This window comes from Aegilops tauschii, chromosome 1, assembly GCF_002575655.3.
Source record: "Aegilops tauschii subsp. strangulata cultivar AL8/78 chromosome 1, Aet v6.0, whole genome shotgun sequence".
Taxonomy (NCBI): Eukaryota; Viridiplantae; Streptophyta; class Magnoliopsida; order Poales; family Poaceae; genus Aegilops; species Aegilops tauschii.
Genome location: NC_053035.3, coordinates 409,707,936 through 409,726,426, shown reverse-complemented (window position 1 = coordinate 409,726,426; position 18,491 = coordinate 409,707,936). Strand labels below are relative to the sequence as shown.

Genomic DNA, 18,491 nt, shown 5'->3' with positions numbered 1-18,491 from the left:
CTCACTCACATGTTGACTCAGCTGCCACTCATCATACTCGCTGTAGGTATGCCCATGTGGTTATAAGCATACATGGCTTCACTGCAGAGACCAATTGGTGATTTACTGGATATTTTATTTTATGATGCATGGTGAAGAAATCAACTAGTAGTACAATAATTTTAACAATTGCACTAGATGTTAATTCAATTTGTCGTGCATGATTAAAGTGTCTTAACTATAAATCAGTCAATCAGGAGCCAGTGTTTTTTCTTATTTCCACTTTAACTCTTTCGTGTTCTTATTCAGCTGCCTAGTCATATATTTTTCAGATCTTTCATGCATACATCACCAGATACTGATTCTTTTTGACAGATTACTGAAGCACAGCTCGAGAAATCCTTGTAAACCAACAACAAATCGACCTATCACAAGGGGAATCACACACCAACCAACCTGTGATTGGATGGTTAGGAGTACATTGGTATCCTCAGCCCATCAGGGTTCAAATCTAGGTGCTCACATTTATCCTGAATTTGTTTCAGGATTTCTGATAGAAGAGAAACAAGGGCAAGCCACAAATTAGGAACTCGATACACATATCCAGAGCAGAGATCCTCAAGCAAAACAGGAGAGCTTGGAAACGCCATGGATGGAGCCGAGATGCTTTGGGTAAAAAGAAAAACACTCCAAAATGCTAAAAAATCAAGCTTTTTTAGAGTATCAATTTTTGTTTTTCTTGTCGTGAGCTCAACGATTGTTACTTCTGCACCAGAATTTTCATGGGAGTAGAACATTCAAACATGTGTGTTACAAAATCAATTCAGATTTTTTTTGTTTTTCTATGAATTGTATTAGTTTTACTGCTCCTCCAGGTGCATGTGCAGCCAGAAGGAGAAACTCCATGTACTTTAAGAGTTCACAATCTTTTCTAGAGGGTGTACCAAAGTAGTGCTCGGAATATATATATTCCAGTTACTTGTGCGTACGACTAGATCATAAACCACATACAAGGTACAAAGTTAGGGAAGTCCGCAGACCAAAATACATAATTACTGTAAAGTCTTCGTGCACCTAATGTGATGCCTCGTTGCATGCCCTTGGGCTAAATAAAAATTACACACAATTAAAAGTTTGCAAGTCTAAGAAGGAATTTCACTTCACTAAAGAGGGTGCCCATCAACAAACGAACAAAACCTGAAGAGGTTGAAGAAGTCACTGCACGACATGCCCCATACCAAGTTGTTTAGCTAGACTAATGTTGTTGATTAGTTTCGCCTCTTCCTTTCGCCCCTGCATGTTCCAGGCTAGCCTGATGACCTGGGTAGGTGGACCTAATTCTGGTATGCATAGAGCTAAGGATCACCAAACGTGGCTTAACATGCTTTCTCATGCCACCCATTCCAAGGACACAAGCAACTCACCCTCTATGGTTTGCCTCCCATTTGGCATAAGCAATGTCGTGATTCGGCCAAGATTATCGAGCTTGTGTTCTACACAAGGGGAAAATGAGTGATGAACATATATAACAGCAACATAGTAATTCAGGAATAAAACTGAGAAGTTGGAGTTATTTAAGAACGGAGAGACAACTAGGAGGAAGTTATAAGAGTCGTTGAACCTTTTATGAGATGAGTGAAGTCTCTATGGAGCTCTTGCACGTTGATGCATTACAAGGCCATGCAAATGAATAGATGCACACATGGCGCTGACAAATCTGACAAGAAAGGAATTCGGTGCATGACAGAATATTTAACAAGTGAATTAAGTAGTTTGAAGTTAGGTAGCTATCAGCCTATCACCTATCCACATTTTTGATGCAATGATCTGGTTGAAACTAGCCAAACTTGGATAAGTATTTGGGCCAACCATTATCTCCATCCTACAATATAAACTTCTTCTACACGAACACTCTCAAAAGGCTCGCCTCAGCATATAATTATGTTCTAGTTATATGTTATTTACCTTCTTAAGTTAGTAAACATGGCCTCTTACAGTACATAGACACTCTTCCTCTATATTGGGGGAGAGGCAGGTAGGTCATGTGGACATGGCCATTCCCCCCAAAAGAACATCTATACATGCTAACCGAAACAATATGATCATTCTAAAGTACGACATAGTTCTAAGAATAAGTTTAGAGTTAAATTTCATGATGAGTTACGAGAGGCATATTCTAGAATAGCATAGGTCTACTGGACTGGGCTAAACGATGGTTCTTAGTGGAGACTTCGAGGGAACAAAGGTTGGATTTCCGCTCTTTTGGGAGTAAAATGTGTAAATCCATGGTTCGTAAATAGATTACTTCTTTGGTAATCCAATAAATAGCAATAAATTCATGGCACATAAGCAAATAAATATCAATCGATCTCTTATATTTGGCAACTCAACAAATCAGATTAATCATGGACAAGTACCAATTTTACCAATTAAAGAAATACCTAAAAAATCTGTACTTTGTAACCAAAATGTAATCGTGTTTTGTCTATTTGCTTCGCATCAAGGTTTGTTCTGTATAATCCTCTTATTGTGTTAGAAAATATTTGGTCTCTCTGGCAACGCACGAGCACATACTCAGTCATCTAAACAATATTCGCATGAGCGGCAAATTGAAGACGATGCCGTATTTAGCTGACAAGGAACATTTCATTCAAGAAAGAAGACATCATAAAATAATGCGCTGGAAGAGCTCCTACTCAGCGCCAGGAGTGGGAGCAGGCGCTCACGCGTGTGTTAAGTGGTCCGCGGGCCATTAAGCTCAAGTCTTCGCTTGCTGGCCTCTCTGGCTCGATTGCTCGCTCGCTCAGGGCACATCACGATGGTTAAACCAGTTGACAGTCGACTGTTTACCAGTTGACTGATGAAAAATATGGATTTGAAAAAAGTTCACCAAAATTTGAAAAAAAATCGTAAAATTCCATAAAAAGATCACAAATTCAACAAAGTTCATGAATTTCAAAAAAAACATTGATTTTGGAAAAAGGTGTACAAATTTGCAAAAAAGTTCATCGATTTTTAGAAAAAGCACGGACATTTTTTTTTATGATTTTGAAATAAAATAAAAACAGAATTTAGAAGAAAAAAAGTTCATGTATTTGCAAAATGTTGAACGATTTAGAAACAAAATTCAAAATTCACATTTTTTCACATTTTGACAAATAATTTTATAATTTTACAAAAAAATTGTGAATTTGAATATATTCATGCATTTGAGAAAGTTTGTGGATTTCAAAAACTGAGTTCACAAATTTGAAACAAGTTCACTTGTTTTGAAAAGAAGGTTCACAAATTTGAAAAAGTTTCACTTGTTTTGGAAAAAAATGTTAAAAACTTCGAAAAAGTTTTTTCTTGCAATTTTATTCTGAAACAGTTCAGAAAATTTGAAAAAAGTTGATGAATAGGAAAAATGTTCATGCATTTGAAAGCAGAAATAAAAAAGAAAAACGAAAAAAAGGAAAAAGGAAAGAAGAAAAAACCAAATAGAAACCAGGGCGAAAAAAGCAGAAGGAAACGTCTGTCCGTATATGCGTTGTCCACTAAATCTATCGAAGCGGAAACAGGCAGAACACTCGTTTTTTCACATAAGAGCATGCGAAGGAAGAAAATTTTGATAAAAGCTTTGCAATGCCCTGATGGACAGCTTACGGATAATTTGACAGAGATGCAGGAGCTTGCACTTGACTACTATAAAACCTTGTACACATCAGAAGGGGTACAGGGGCTGGAGGATTTGCTCAATCATGTACCGGTCAAGGTAACTGATGATATGAATGCAATACTGATGGCGCCTTATAAAGATGAAGAGGTAAAGAGAGCACTTTTTCAGATGTTTCCGACAAAGGCCCCTGGGCCGGATGGATTCCCAACTCACTTCTTCCAGCGACATTGGGATATATGTGGAGAATCGATGACCAAGGCAGTACTTGGGATTGTTCGAGGTGAAGAAAGTGCCGCATGCATCAAGGCCACTATCTTGGTACTGATCCCAAAGGTTACAAACCCTACCCTTTTGTCTCAGTTTTGACCCATAAGTCTATGTAATGTGTTCTACAAGATAGCATCAAAGGTTCTTGCAAACAAGTTGAAGGTGATACTACCAGATGTTATCTCTGAAGAGCAGTTGGCTTTTGTCCCAGGGAGACTTATAACGGATAATATAATTTTAGCTTATGAGTGCCTTCACTTTATGAAGAAGAGTCGGTCGAAGAATAATAGCTATGCTGCCCTGAAGCTTGACATGATGAAAGCTTATGACAGGGTAGAGTGGAGTTATCTCCAGGCCATTATGGAGAAGCTGGGGTTTGCAACACCTTGGATTACAATTGTCCTGCATTTGGTGAGCTCGATGTCTTTCTCAGTTCTTTTTAATGGTAACAAACTTGAGGAATTTAAACCTTCACAAGGGATTCGGCAGGGAGATCCAATCTCCCCATACTTGTTTCTGATTGCAGCGAAGGGCCTTTCGTGCCTCTTGAAATCTCAAAACCACTCATACCAGTTAAGCGGTATCAAGGTGGCCCCATCAGCTCCGTCGGTGAACCACCTGTTATTTTGCGGATGATAGCCTGCTGTTTTTCAGGGCAAGTGTAAATGGGGCAGAGGAAGTATCAAACCTACTGGAGACTTACTGCTCTGCATCAGGACAGAGGATAAATAGGGACAAATCATCCATATTCTTCAGCAAGGGATACCCACAGATTGTGCGAGATGCGGTGAAAGGCCACCTACATGTTCCTAATGAGTCTCTATCCGAGAGGTATCTTGGCATGCCAACTGTCATAGGGCACTGAAAGAAAGGTACTTTCAAATATTTGAGTGATCGTATTTGGGAGAAAGTTAAAGGATGGATGGGCAAATTATTATCTGCAGGTGGAAAAGAAGTATTGATCAAAGCGGTGGCCCAAGCAATCCCAGTGTATAGTATGGCATGTTTCAGATTGCTAAGAGGTTTGTGTAAGAATTTGAACTCGATCATTCGGAAATTTTGGTGGGGATGCAAGGAGGGGAAGAGGAATTCAGCATGGGTCTCGTGGGAGGTGATGACAAAGCCAAAGTATTTGGGTGGAATGGGTTTTAAGGACCTCGAAGTTTTTAATCTAGCTTTACTGGCCAGACAAGCATGGAGGATTTTGCAAACGCCAAATTCACTTAGCGCCAGATTGCTTAAAGCGGTGTACTTCCCTGGTAGTACTATTATGGATGTTGAACTTGGTACTAGGCCATCACAGATATGGAGAGCTATTTCTGGACGGGAGGGACCTTATCAAACTTGGAGTGATTCGACGGATCGGGAATGGCCACAATACAAATATATGGTCTGACAATTGGATTCCGAAAGCAGCTCACATGAAACCGATCCTGTCCCTAGTAAACAACCCACCATAGGTGGTTTCTGAGTTGATGATTCCCTATACAGCAACCTTGAATACGAATCTGGTCCGAAGCATTTTCCTACCATCTCATGCTGATGAGATTCTAAAGATACTAGTTTGTACAAGGAATATTGAGGACTTTTGGTCTTGGCACCCGGACAAGAGAGGAATTTTTCACGGTCAGCTCGGCTTACAAACTTATGATCACGACCAAGCTTCAAGTCGAGGAACGGTTAGAAGGTAGAGGAGGTTCGTCGGACATGAGCAAGGAGGAGATCGCCTGGTCCTCCCTTTGGAAATAAAGGTGCCATCAAAGGTAAAAATCTTTTTCTGGAGGCTCGCGAGGCATTCGCTGCCGACCAAAGATGTACTCAAGAGGAGAAACATGTCACTGTTGGGGAACGTAGTAATTTCAAAAAAAATTCCTACGCACACGCAAGATCATGGTGATGCATAGCAACGAGAGGGGAGAGTGTTGTCCACGTACCCTCGTAGACCGACAGCGGAAGCGTTATCACAACGCGGTTGATGTAGTCGTACGTCTTCACGATCCGACCGATCAAGTACCGAACGTACGGCACCTCCGAGTTCTACGCACGTTCAGCTCGATGACGTCCCTCGAACTCCGATCCAGCCGAGTGTTGAGGGAGAGTTTCGTCAGCACGACGGCGTGGTGACGATGATGATGTTCCACCAACGCAGGGCTTCGCCTAAGCTCCGCAACGGCATTATCGAGGTGTAATATGGTGGAGGGGGGCACCGCACACAGCTAAGAGATCTCAAGGATCAATTGTTGTGTCTCTGGGGTGCCCCCCTGCCCCCGTATATAAAGGAGCAAGGGGGAGGCAGCCGGCCAAGGGGAGAGGCGCGCCATAGGGGGGAGTCCTACTCCCACCGGGAGTAGGACTCCTCCTTTCCTTGTGGGAGTAGGAGAAGGGAAGGGGGAAGGAGAAAGAAGGAAGGGTGCGCCCCCCTTCCCTAGTCCAATTCGGACCAGACCATGGGGAGGGGTGCGGCCACCTTTTGAGGCCTTTCTCTCCTTTCCCGTATGGCCCATTAAGGCCCAATACGAATTCCCGTAACTCTCCGGTACTCCGAAAAATACCCGAATCACTCGGAACCTTTCCGAAGTCCGAATATAGTCGTCCAATATATCGATCTTTACGTCCCGATCATTTCGAGACTCCTCGTCATATCCCCGATCTCATCCGGGACTCCGAACTCCTTCGGTACATCAAAACTCAATAAAACTGTCATCGTAACGTTAAGCGTGCGGACCCTACGGGTTCAAGAACTATGTAGACATGACCGAGACACGTCTCCGGTCAATAACCAATAGCGGGACCTGGATGCCCATATTGTCTCCCACATATTCTACGAAGATCTTTATCGGTCAGACCGCATAACAACATACGTTGTTCCCTTTGTCACCGGTATGTTACTTGCCCGAGATTTGATCGTCGGTATCTCGATACCTAGTTCAATCTCGTTACCGGCAAGTCTCTTTACTCGTTCCGTAACACATCATCCCGCAACTAACCCATTAGTCACAATGCTTGCAAGGCTTATAGTGATGTGCATTACCGAGTGGGCCCAGAGATACCTCTCCGACAATTGGAGTGACAAATCCTAATCTCCAAATACGCCAACACAACAAGTACCTTTGGAGACACCTGTAGAGCACCTTTATAATCACCCATTTACGTTGTGACGTTTGGTAGCACACAAAGTGTTCCTCCGGTAAACGGGAGTTGCATAATCTCATAGTCATAGGAACATGTATAAGTCATGAAGAAAGCAATAGCAACATACTAAACTATCGGGTGCTAAGCTAACGGAATGGGTCAAGTCAATCACGTCATTCTCCTAATGAGGTGATCCCGTTAATCAAATGACAACTCTTGTCTATGGCTAGGAAACATAACCATCTTTGATTAACGAGCTAGTCAAGTAGAGGCATACTAGTGACACTCTGTTTGTCTATGTATTCACACATGTATTATGTTTCCGGTTAATACAATTCTAGCATGAATAATAAACATTTATCATGATATAAGGAAATATATAATACTTTATTATTGCCTCTAGGGCATATTTCCTTCAGTCTCCCACTTGCACTAGAGTCAATAATCTAGTTTACATCGCCATGTGATTTAACATCAATAATTCACATCACCATGTGATTAACACCCATAGTTCACATCTCTATGTGACCAACACTCAAAGCGTTTACTAGAGTCAATAATCTAGTTCACATCGCTATGTGATTAACACCCAAAGAGTACTAAGGTGTGATCATGTTTTGATTGTGAGATAATTTTAGTCAACGGGTCTGTCACATTCAGATCCGTAAGTATTTTGCAAATATCTATGTCTACAATGCTCTTCACGGAGCTACTCTAGCTAATTGCTCCCACTTTCAATATGTATCTAGACCGAGACTTAGAGTCATCTAGATTTAGTGTCAAAACTTGCATCGACGTAACCCTTTACGACGAACCTTTTGTCACTTCCATAATCGAGAAACATATCCTTTATTCCACTAAGGATAACTTTGACCGCTGTCCAGTGATCTACTCCTAGATCACTATTGTACTCCCTTGCCAAAATCAGTGTAGGGTATACAATAGATCTGGTACACAGCATGGCATACTTTATAGAACCTATGGCCAAGGCATAGGGAATGACTTTCATTCTCTTTCTATCTTCTGCCGTGGTCGGGCTTTGAGTCTTACTCAATTTCACACCTTGTAACACAGGCAAGAACTCTTTCTTTGACTGTTCTATTTTGAACTACTTCAAAATCTTGTTAAGGTATGTACTCATTGAAAAAACTTATCAAGCGTCTTGATCTATCTCTATAGATCTTGATGCTTAATATGTAAGCAGCTTCACCGAGGTCTTTCTTTGAAAAACTCCTTTCAAATACTCCTTTATGCTTTGCAGAATAATTCTACATTATTTCCGATCAACAATATGTCATTCACATATACTTATCAGAAATGCTGTAGTGCTCCCACTCACTTTCTTGTAAATACAGGCTTCACCGCAAGTCTGTATAAAACTATATTCTTTGATCAACTTATCAAAGCGTATATTCCAACTCCGAGATGCTTGCACCAGTCCATAGATGGATCGCTGGAGCTTGCATATTTTGTTAGCACTTTAGGATTGACAAAACCTTCTGGATGCATCATATACAACTCTTCTTTAATAAATCCATTAAGGAATGCAGTTTTGTTTATCCATTTGCCAGATTTCATAAAATGCAGCAATTGCAAACATGATTTGGACAGACTTAAGCATCGATGCGAGTGAGAAAATCTCATCGTAGTCAACACCTTGAACTTTGTCAAAAACCTTTTTCTGACAAGTCTAGCTTTGTAGATAGTAACACTACTATCAGCGTCTGTCTTCCTCTTGAAGATCCATTTAATCTCAATGGCTTGCCGATCATTGGGCAAGTCAATCAAAGTCCATACTTTGTTCTCAAACATGGATCTACATCTCAGATTTCATGGCCTCTAGCCATTTTGCGGAATCTGGGCTCACCATCGCATCTTCATAGTTCGTAGGTTTGTCATGGTCTAGTAACATAACCTCCAGAACAGGATTACCATACCACTCTGGTGCGGATCTTACTCCGGTTGACCTACGAGGTTCGGTAATAACTTGATCTGAAGTTACATGATCATCATCATTAACTTCCTCACTAATTGGTGTAGGAGTCACAGGAACAGATTTCTGTGATGAACTACTTTCCAATAAGGGAGCAGGTATAGTTACCTCATCAAGTTCTACTTTCCTCCCACTCACTTCTTTCGAGAGAAACTCCTTCTCTAGAAAGGGTCCATCTTTAGCAACGAATGTCTTGCCTCCGGATCTGTGATAGAAGGTGTACCCAACTGTCTCCTTTGGCTATCCTATGAAGACACATTTCTCCGATTTGGGTTTGAGCTTATCAGGATGAAACTTTTTCACATAAACATCGCAACTCCAAACTTTAAGAAACGACAACTTTGGTTTCTTGCCAAACCACAGTTCATAAGGCGTCGTCTCAACTGATTTTGATGGTGCCCTATTTAACGTGAATGTAGCTGTCTCTAGTGCATAACCCCAAAACGATAGTGGTAAATTGGTAAGAGACATCATAGATTGCATTATATCCAATAAAGTACGGTTATGACGTTCGGACACACCATTATGCTGTGGTGTTCCAGGTGGCACGAATTTGTGAAACTATTCCACATTGTTTTAACTGAAGACCAAACTCGTAACTTAAATACTCTTCTCTACGGTCAGATCGTAGAAACTTTATTTTTCTTGTTACGATGATTTTCCACTTCACTCTGAAATTATATGAACTTTTCAAATGTTTTAGACTTTTGTTTCATTAAGTAGATATACCCATATCTGCTCAAATCATCTGTGAAGGTGAGAAAATAACGATATCCGCCACGAGCCTCAATATTCATCGGACCACATACATCTGTATGTATGATTTCCAACAAATCTGTTGCTCTCTCCATAGTTCCGGAGAACGGCGTTTCAGTCATCTTGCCCACGAGGCACGGTTCGCAAGCATCAAGTGATTCATAATCAATTGATTCCAAAATCCCATCAGTATGGAGTTTCTTCATGCGTTTTACACCAATATGACCTAAACGGCAGTGCCACAAATAAGTTGCACTATCATTATTAACTTTGCATCTTTTGGCTTCATTATTATGAATATGTGTGTCACTACGATCGAGATCCAACAAACCATTTTCGTTGGTGTGTATGACCATAGAAGCTTTTTATTCATGTAAACAGAACAACAATTGTTCTCTAACTTAAATGAATAACCGTATTGCAATAAACATGATCAAATCATATTCCTGCTCAACGCAAACACCAAATAACACTTATTTAGTTTCAACACTAATCCCGAAAGTATAGGGAGTGTGCGATGATGATCATATCAATCTTGGAACTACTTCCAACACACATCGTCACCTCTCCTTTTACTAGTCTCTGTTTATTCTGCAACTCCCGTTTCGAGTTACTACTCTTTAGCAACTGAACCAGTATCAAATACTGAGGGTTGCTATAAACACTAGTAAGTACACATCAATAACATGTATATCCAATATACCTTTGTTCACTTTGCCATCCTTCTTATCCACCAAATACATGGGGCAGTTCCGCCTCCAGTGACCAGTCCCTTTGTAGTAGAAGCACTTAGTCTCAGGCTTAGGTACAGACTTGGGCTTCTTCACTTGAGCAGCAACTTGCTTGCCGTTCTTCTTGAAGTTCCCCTTCTTCCCTTTGCCCTTTTCTTGAAACTAGTGGTCTCGTCAACCATCAACACTTGGTGTTTTTCTTGATTTCTACCTTCGTCGATTTCAGCATCACGAAGAGCTCGGGAATTACTTTCGTCATCCCTTGCGTACTATAGTTCATCACGAAGTTCTACTAACTTGGTGATGGTGACTAGAGAATTCTGTCAATCACTATTTTGTCTGGAAGATTAACTCCCACTTGATTCAAGCGATTGTAGTACCCAGACAATCTGAGCATGCTCACTAGTTGAGCGATTCTCCTCCATCTTTTAGCTATAGAACTTGTTGGAGATTTCATATCTCACAACTCGGGTATTTGCTTGAAATATTAACTTCAACTCCTGGAACATCTCATATGATCCATGACGTTCAAAACGTCTTTGAAGTCCCGATTCTAAGCCGTTAAGCATGGTGCACTAAACTATCAAGTAGTCATCATATTGAGCTAGCCAAACGTTCATAACGTCTGCATCTGCTCCTGTAATAGGTCTGTCACCTAGCGGTGCATCAAGGACATAATTCTTCTGTGCAGCAATGAGGATAATCCTCAGATCATGGATCCAATCCGCATCTTTGCTACTAACATCTTTCAACATAATTTTTCTCTAGGAACATATAAAAAATAAACACAGAGAAGCAACAACGCGAGCTATTGATCTACGACATAATTTGCAAAATACTATCAGGACTAAGTTCATGATAAATTTAAGTTCAATTAATCATATTACTTAAGAACTCCCACTTAGATAGACATCCCTCTAATCCTCTAAGTGATCACATGATCCATAACAACTAAACCATGTCCGATCATCACGTGAGATGGAGTAGTTTCAATGGTGAACATCACTATGTTGATCATATCTACTATATGATTCACGCTCGACCTTTCGGTCTCCGTGTTCCGAGGCCATATCTGTACATATGCTAGGCTCGTCAAGTTTAACCTGAGTATTCCGCGTGTGCAACTGTTTTGCACCCGTTGTATTTGAACGTAGAGCCTATCACACCCGATCATCATGTGGTGTCTCAGCACGAAGAACTTTCGCAACAGTGCATACTCAGGGAGAACACTTATACTTTGATAATTTAGTGAAGGATCATCTTATAATGCTACCGTCAAACAAAGCAAGATAAGATGCATAAAGGATTAACATCACATGCAATCAATATAAGTGATATGATATGGCCATCATCATCTTGTGCTTGTGATCTCCATCTCCGAAGCACCGTGCTTGTGATCTCCATCTCCGAAGCACCGTCATGATCACCATCGTCACCGGCGCGACACCTTGATCTCCATCGTAGCATCGTTGTCGTCTCGCCAACTTATTGCTTTTACGACTATCGCTACCGCTTAGTGATAAAGTAAAACTATTACATGGCGATTGCATCTCATACAATAAAGCGACAACCATATGGCTCCTGCCAGTTGCCGATAACTCGGTTACAAAACATGATCATCTCATACAACACATTATATCACATCATGTCTTGACCATATCACATCACAACATGCCCTGCAAAAACAAGTTAGACGTCCTCTACTTTGTTGTTGCATATTTTGCGTGGCTGCTACGGGCTTAGCAAGAACCGTTCTTACCTACGCATCAAAACCACAACGATAGTTTGTCAAGTTGGTGCTGTTTTAACCTTCGCAAGGACCGGGCGTAGCCACACTCGGTTCAACTAAAATGAGAGAGACAGACACTCGCCGGTCACCTTTAAGCAACGAGTGCTCGCAACGGTGAAACCAGTCTCGCGTAAGCGTACGCGTAATGTCGGTCCGGGCCGCTTCATCTCACAATACCGCTGAACCAAAGTATGACATGCTGGTAAGCAGTATGACTTATATCGCCCACAACTCACTTGTGTTCTACTCGTGCATAGCATCAACGCATAAAACCTGGCTTGGATGCCACTATTGGAGAACGTAGTAATTTCAAAAAAATTCCTACGCACACGCAAGATCATGGTGATGCATAGCAACGAGAGGGGAGAGTGTTGTCCATGTACCCTCGTAGACCGACAGCGGAAGCGTTATCACAACGCGGTTGATGTAGTCGTACGTCTTCACGATCCGACCGATCAAGTACCGAACGTACGGCACCTCCGAGTTCTACACACGTTCAGCTCGATGACGTCCCTCGAACTCCGATCTAGCCGAGTGTTGAGGGAGAGTTTCGTCAGCACGACGGCGTGGTGACGATGATGATGTTCCACCGACGCAGGGCTTCGCCTAAGCTCCGCAACGGTATTATCGAGGTGTAATATGGTGGAGGGGGGCACCGCACACGGCTAAGAGATCTCAAGGATCAATTGTTATGTCTCTGGAGTGCCCCCCTGCCCCCGTATATAAAGGAGCAAGGGGGAGGCAGCCGGCCAAGGGGAGAGGCGCGCCATAGGGGGGAGTCCTACTCCCACCGGGAGTAGGACTCCTCCTTTCCTTGTGGGAGTAGGAGAAGGGAAGGGGGAAGGAGAAAGAATGAAGGGTGCGCCCCCCTTCCCTAGTCCAATTCGGACCAGACCATGGGGAGGGGTGCGGCCACCTTTTGAGGCCTTTCTCTCCTTTCCCGTATGGCCCATTAAGGCCCAATACGAATTCCCGTAACTCTCTGGTACTCCGAAAAATACCCGAATCACTCGGAACCTTTCCGAAGTCCGAATATAGTCGTCCAATATATCGATCTTTACGTCTCGACCATTTCGAGATTCCTCGTCATATCCCCGATCTCATCCGGGACTCCAAACTCCTTCGGTACATCAAAACTCAATAAAACTGTCATCATAACGTTAAGCGTGCGGACCCTACGGGTTCGAGAACTATGTAGACATGACCGAGACACGTCTCCGGTCAATAACCAATAGCGGGACCTGGATGCCCATATTGGCTCCCACATATTCTACGAAGATCTTTATCGGTCAGACCGCATAACAACATACGTTGTTCCCTTTGTCACCGGTATGTTACTTGCCCGAGATTTGATCGTCGGTATCTCGATACCTAGTTCAATCTCGTTACCGGCAAGTCTCTTTACTCGTTCCGTAACACATCATCCCGCAACTAACTCATTAGTCACAATGCTTGCAAGGCTTATAGTGATGTGCATTACCGAGTGGGCCCAGAGATACCTCTCTGACAATTGGAGTGACAAATCCTAATCTCGAAATACGCCAACCCAACAAGTACCTTTGGAGACACCTGTAGAGCACCTTTATAATCACCCATTTACGTTGTGACGTTTGGTAGCACACAAAGTGTTCCTCCGGTAAACGGGAGTTGCATAATCTCATAGTCATAGGAACATGTATAAGTCATGAAGAAAGCAATAGCAACATACTAAACGATCGAGTGCTAAGCTAACGGAATGGGTCAAGTCAATCACGCCATTCTCCTAATGAGGTGATCCCGTTAATCAAATGACAACTCATGTCTATGGCTAGGAAACATAACCATCTTTGATTAACGAGCTAGTCAAGTAGAGGCATATTAGTGACACTCTGTTTGTCTATGTATTCACACATGTATTATGTTTCCGGTTAATACAATTCTAGCATGAATAATAAACATTTATCATGATATAAGGAAATATATAATATTTTATTATTGCCTCTAGGGCATATTTCCTTCAGTCACTGGCCGATGCGTGTCCATTGTGTGGGACAGAGGACTCGTGGAGGCATGCTTGCATTAGCTGCACCATGGCTCGATGCATGTGGGCTCTATCAGACGACGAATTGGTGGAAACAATGATGGAAAACCGACAGCCATCTGCAAAGCACTGGATGTTCAACTTGCATGAACAACTTAGTCATGCGCAGTTCACTGAGATGGTTATAACGATGTGGGCGATATGGTATACGAGAAGGAAGCCGGTGCATGAATCGATCTTCCAAAGCCCTCAACAAACAAATGCATTTGTTCTTTCTTATTTGCATGACCTGTCAGTGTGTGAGTTTGATGCAAGCGCGAGTAAAGGAGGAAGCGAACAACGCAATACGATGCAGCGATCGCTACCTCCTCCTTTTAATAAAGCTAAATGCTGATGGAGCAGCAGCCCAAGATGGTCAGAGCGGAGCAGCCGTGGCGATCTGCCGGGATCAGAATGGTGTGTACCTGGGCGCTTCAGGCCTGGTGGTTCAAGTTACCGACCCAGATTTACTGGAAACTTATGCGGTGAGAGAGGCCCTCGCACTTGCTGCTGACCTGAACCAAGAACACGTACATATAGCATCAGATTGTCAGGCAGTGGTAAGTGAAATCCAGCAAACAAGAGGAGGAAAGAACGCGGCAATCATTAAGGAGATTATACAAACAGCGACTGAATTCCAGTCTTGTACCTTCATTTTTGAAAGTAGGACTTTTAATTTTGAGGCTCATAGCTTAGCCAAATTTGCTTGTAATCTAGCATTAGGGAGACACTTATGGTTGGGCTTCCCCCTGACCAAGTTCTTGTACCTTTGAACGCCGCAGAAAATGAATAAAGGCTACGAGAATTCTCAAAAAAAAAAAGGTGTGTCGCTGGTTTGCAGATTTGCCTGTAACATCCCTCGAAGAAAAAAAAAACGGGTGTTACCGGCACCGAGTAGGATTTGGGATGCGGCTGCTCTGCTCCTCTCTTTCTTATTTTTTGAGGAAAGCGGGCTTGCTCCGCTTACGACATTCTTCAACAGCTCCTGAAGCTGGGTTGGGCCACCCGGTTTTGGCCCTTTATTTTGCCGGCTGACAGGAAAATGTTTCTTACGTTGACAAACGATCGAACGAGACTTTCAACAACGAAAACGAAATTGTTGAATTAGCAGCACTAAAATGCACAGCCTATCAAATATAAATAACCTTGCTCTGAATTTTATATCACTAAAAAATAATATTTCCTCTAAAAAGAGTAATATTAGCTCGAATTTGCTAATTCTCATCTAGATGAGAATTAACAAAGTCTCATCTAACTCCTACATTATTTGATTAACCAAAACAAGAATCCTTACTAATCTCCACGTAAAATCCGGCAGCGTAGAAGTTAGATGAGACATAGTTATTTTTCATCTAGACTAGAGCTGGACACTAGTTGTGTCATACGACTATCATGTCCTTCCACCATGTTCTCCATCGATCAGCTTCACATCCCCCGATCCGCGCGCCTTTTCCCAGCCAGATTAATCATATCCCACCTTTGCACTTGCAGAGCCCCGATATCTCACTCTCATCATCAGTCAGGTCACCCGCGCACAACTGGCACCAAGCACGAGCTAGAGGCCGCACCCCTCCATGCTCCATGGCCCTGCACGTCCCATCACTACAAGCCGAGCATGAGAAAAATCTATCCGTCTCGGTGTGATTTGACGACGGACATCATGACCTGTACCGATATTTTTCCCGTCCGAGAGGCTTCGTTGGCATCTCCGACACGTCGCGCGCACGGCTGGCCGAAAAGAGCCAGAAATATCCTGGGCTCCGCCTTGCGTTCATCCTATCGACAGGAAGCGTACCACATCACACCATCAAACGTTCATGGAGTACCCATGCAAGTACGTTACCAGCTGGACTAGCTAGCAGTACCATATGCATGCTCGCGCTAGCTAAGGCACGGCCAACCAATTGGCAGCGCGGCACAAGGATAGAAGGGTCAGCATACTGCATCCATGCATGCTAGTAGACGCGAGCAGACGAGCTAGCCGATGAGGCCGTTGGCACGATCAACTTGCCGATAAACTTGACGAAACCGGGCAGGCACAGCACACCAAGGCTGCAAAGGCCGGCCACTTCGGAGCAGCCATGCATGATAAGCGCAACAAGTGCTGTAGATGGTAGCGTGCGCATCATAACGCCGTTGCATCACTGCCCGCATCAGCGTGATACATGCATGCATGCAACATGGGCCCGCCCTAAAATATCCGATGCGCCAGCTCCTGGACGACGGTTGGCAAGCTGGAGAGAGGGAAACCTAGGTAGTTCCAGAAGTGTAGCGGTCAGATGGGTGCGTGCATGATGCTCTCCCGGATCGTTCCTACGTTTCCGTATCTGCAATTTGCCAGGTATCTCATGGACACGACCGCAGCAGCGCCTGCAGCCAGAAATAAGCTAGGAAGTGGAATACAATGGAGTGCACCGGGTCCGTGGTTTATGGCGTCACGGCCGCGTCACCGTGACGCCCGGCGACACCACCACGTTAAGGGCGGCGTGTCCATTTATATTTTGGAGCTCGAGACTTTGCTCGATCGTTGCTAGTGTGCTAAGCATCTACGATTAAATCCCCGATCGATGAGGATCGCCCGGCCGGCCGGGTTAATGGACCGTGCTCCTCCTCCACCACCAAAAAAAGCTAGGGTTTGTGCCTCTCGCAGGCACGCCGCAGGTCTGCCTCGTCTTCGGTGGCCCTAGGGCCATGGAGGCGAGGTAGATCCTGATAAGGGCCGGCGAGAGGGCTCCGTTGTTAGTCGTTTCTTTAAGTTTTGTTAGGGCTTGCATCCTGCTCAGAAAGACGAGGCGGCGGCGGCTCCCTGAAGATGGAATAAAGGTCTCCCCGCCTAGCCCCCGTTCCAGTGGTGCGTCTAGCATCGTTGATGGGCGTGTGGAGGTGTGTCTCCGGCAGATCTATCCTCGGTGGATTTGCTCGGATCTGGTTTTTTTTCGTCTATGTTCGTGTGTCTTCGGATTGGATCCTTTCGATCTACGTTATCCTTCATCGGCGACGGTTGCTGTTCTAGTGCGCTGGTCCTATGGGGCCTTAGCACGACGACTTCCCGGCTGTCTACTACAACAAGTTGTGCCCGACTCCGGCGAGGGAGGGGCAATGACAGCGGCGCGCCTTCGGCTCGCTTCGGTGCTTGTAGTCGTCGCTAGGTGGTCTACGGACCTGGATGTAATTTTTATTATTTCTGATGTTCGTTGTACTGCCATGATTGAAGATGAATAGATTGGAAGTTTTTCGCAAAAAAAAAAATGAACCGTCAGCGTCACCCTAGCTTTTTTGTTGCAAAAGAAGGAATGATTATGCTCCGCTCGTGCACGTAGTAGCATGAGCACTAGACCTCGTATTAGCTAGAACCTCATTCGTTCTGCGATCGCTTTGCCAGCAACCGAGCAATCCATGAAAGTAACTCAAAATTATTAATCAAGCTAACTTCCTACTGCGCCCTTCGCAAAAAAAAAAAAAACTTCCTACTGCGCGGTAGAAAAGTGCATGCAGGCAGCCAGCCAGCCACACAGTAGTGTAGTACCTTTTACGGCGGTAGTAACTCGTACGCCATGCTTGCACTGCATTGCATGCGCGTTCGGTCGCGGTAGATGGCGTCCACAAATGCTTAGCCTAGCCGCGGCACCTCAATTCAAATCAAACCTCCCCACCCAGCTACCACTACTAGGCAGTAGGCACGACCACAGCATGGTCCATGGTACTATGTGGTCGAAAAGGTAGCGCTCGTGCGCGTCCCGGCCAGCTCGCATGACGACGCCGTCCATCCTTGGCGCTTTCCGAGTCCGCAACGGCGACCTGCTCGTCTCCTCCTCCGGGTCACTGTGCTGTGCGGCGATCCGGCCGGTGCGGCGCCCGGCGCGCGCGGGTGCCCTCGCGGCGAGGACATCGTCCACCATGCGCCGTTGCTTTCTCCACCCCGCGCACTATGCGCTCCATCCATCGGCTATGCTTTGCTTACTGCGCGGCTGCTTCTTTCAGTCATAGGCGGCGCGATATGACCTTATCCTTGCTTTTGTTTGTCCAGCCTCCTATGTGTGTGTGAAACGCCGGTGCTTTTGATTGCATTAAGCGATCGACGATCATGGGTGGGCGCGCATCTCTTTCCCCCGGCCCTAGCTATGACG

General features: G+C 44.0%; 1 pseudogene; it reads right to left on the bottom strand.

The window, feature by feature from the left end:
- Positions 1-18,263, bottom strand: part of LOC141035412 (pentatricopeptide repeat-containing protein At5g56310-like) — a 172,716-nt pseudogene extending 154,453 nt beyond the window's left edge.
- Between the last annotated feature and the right edge of the window lie 228 nt (positions 18,264-18,491).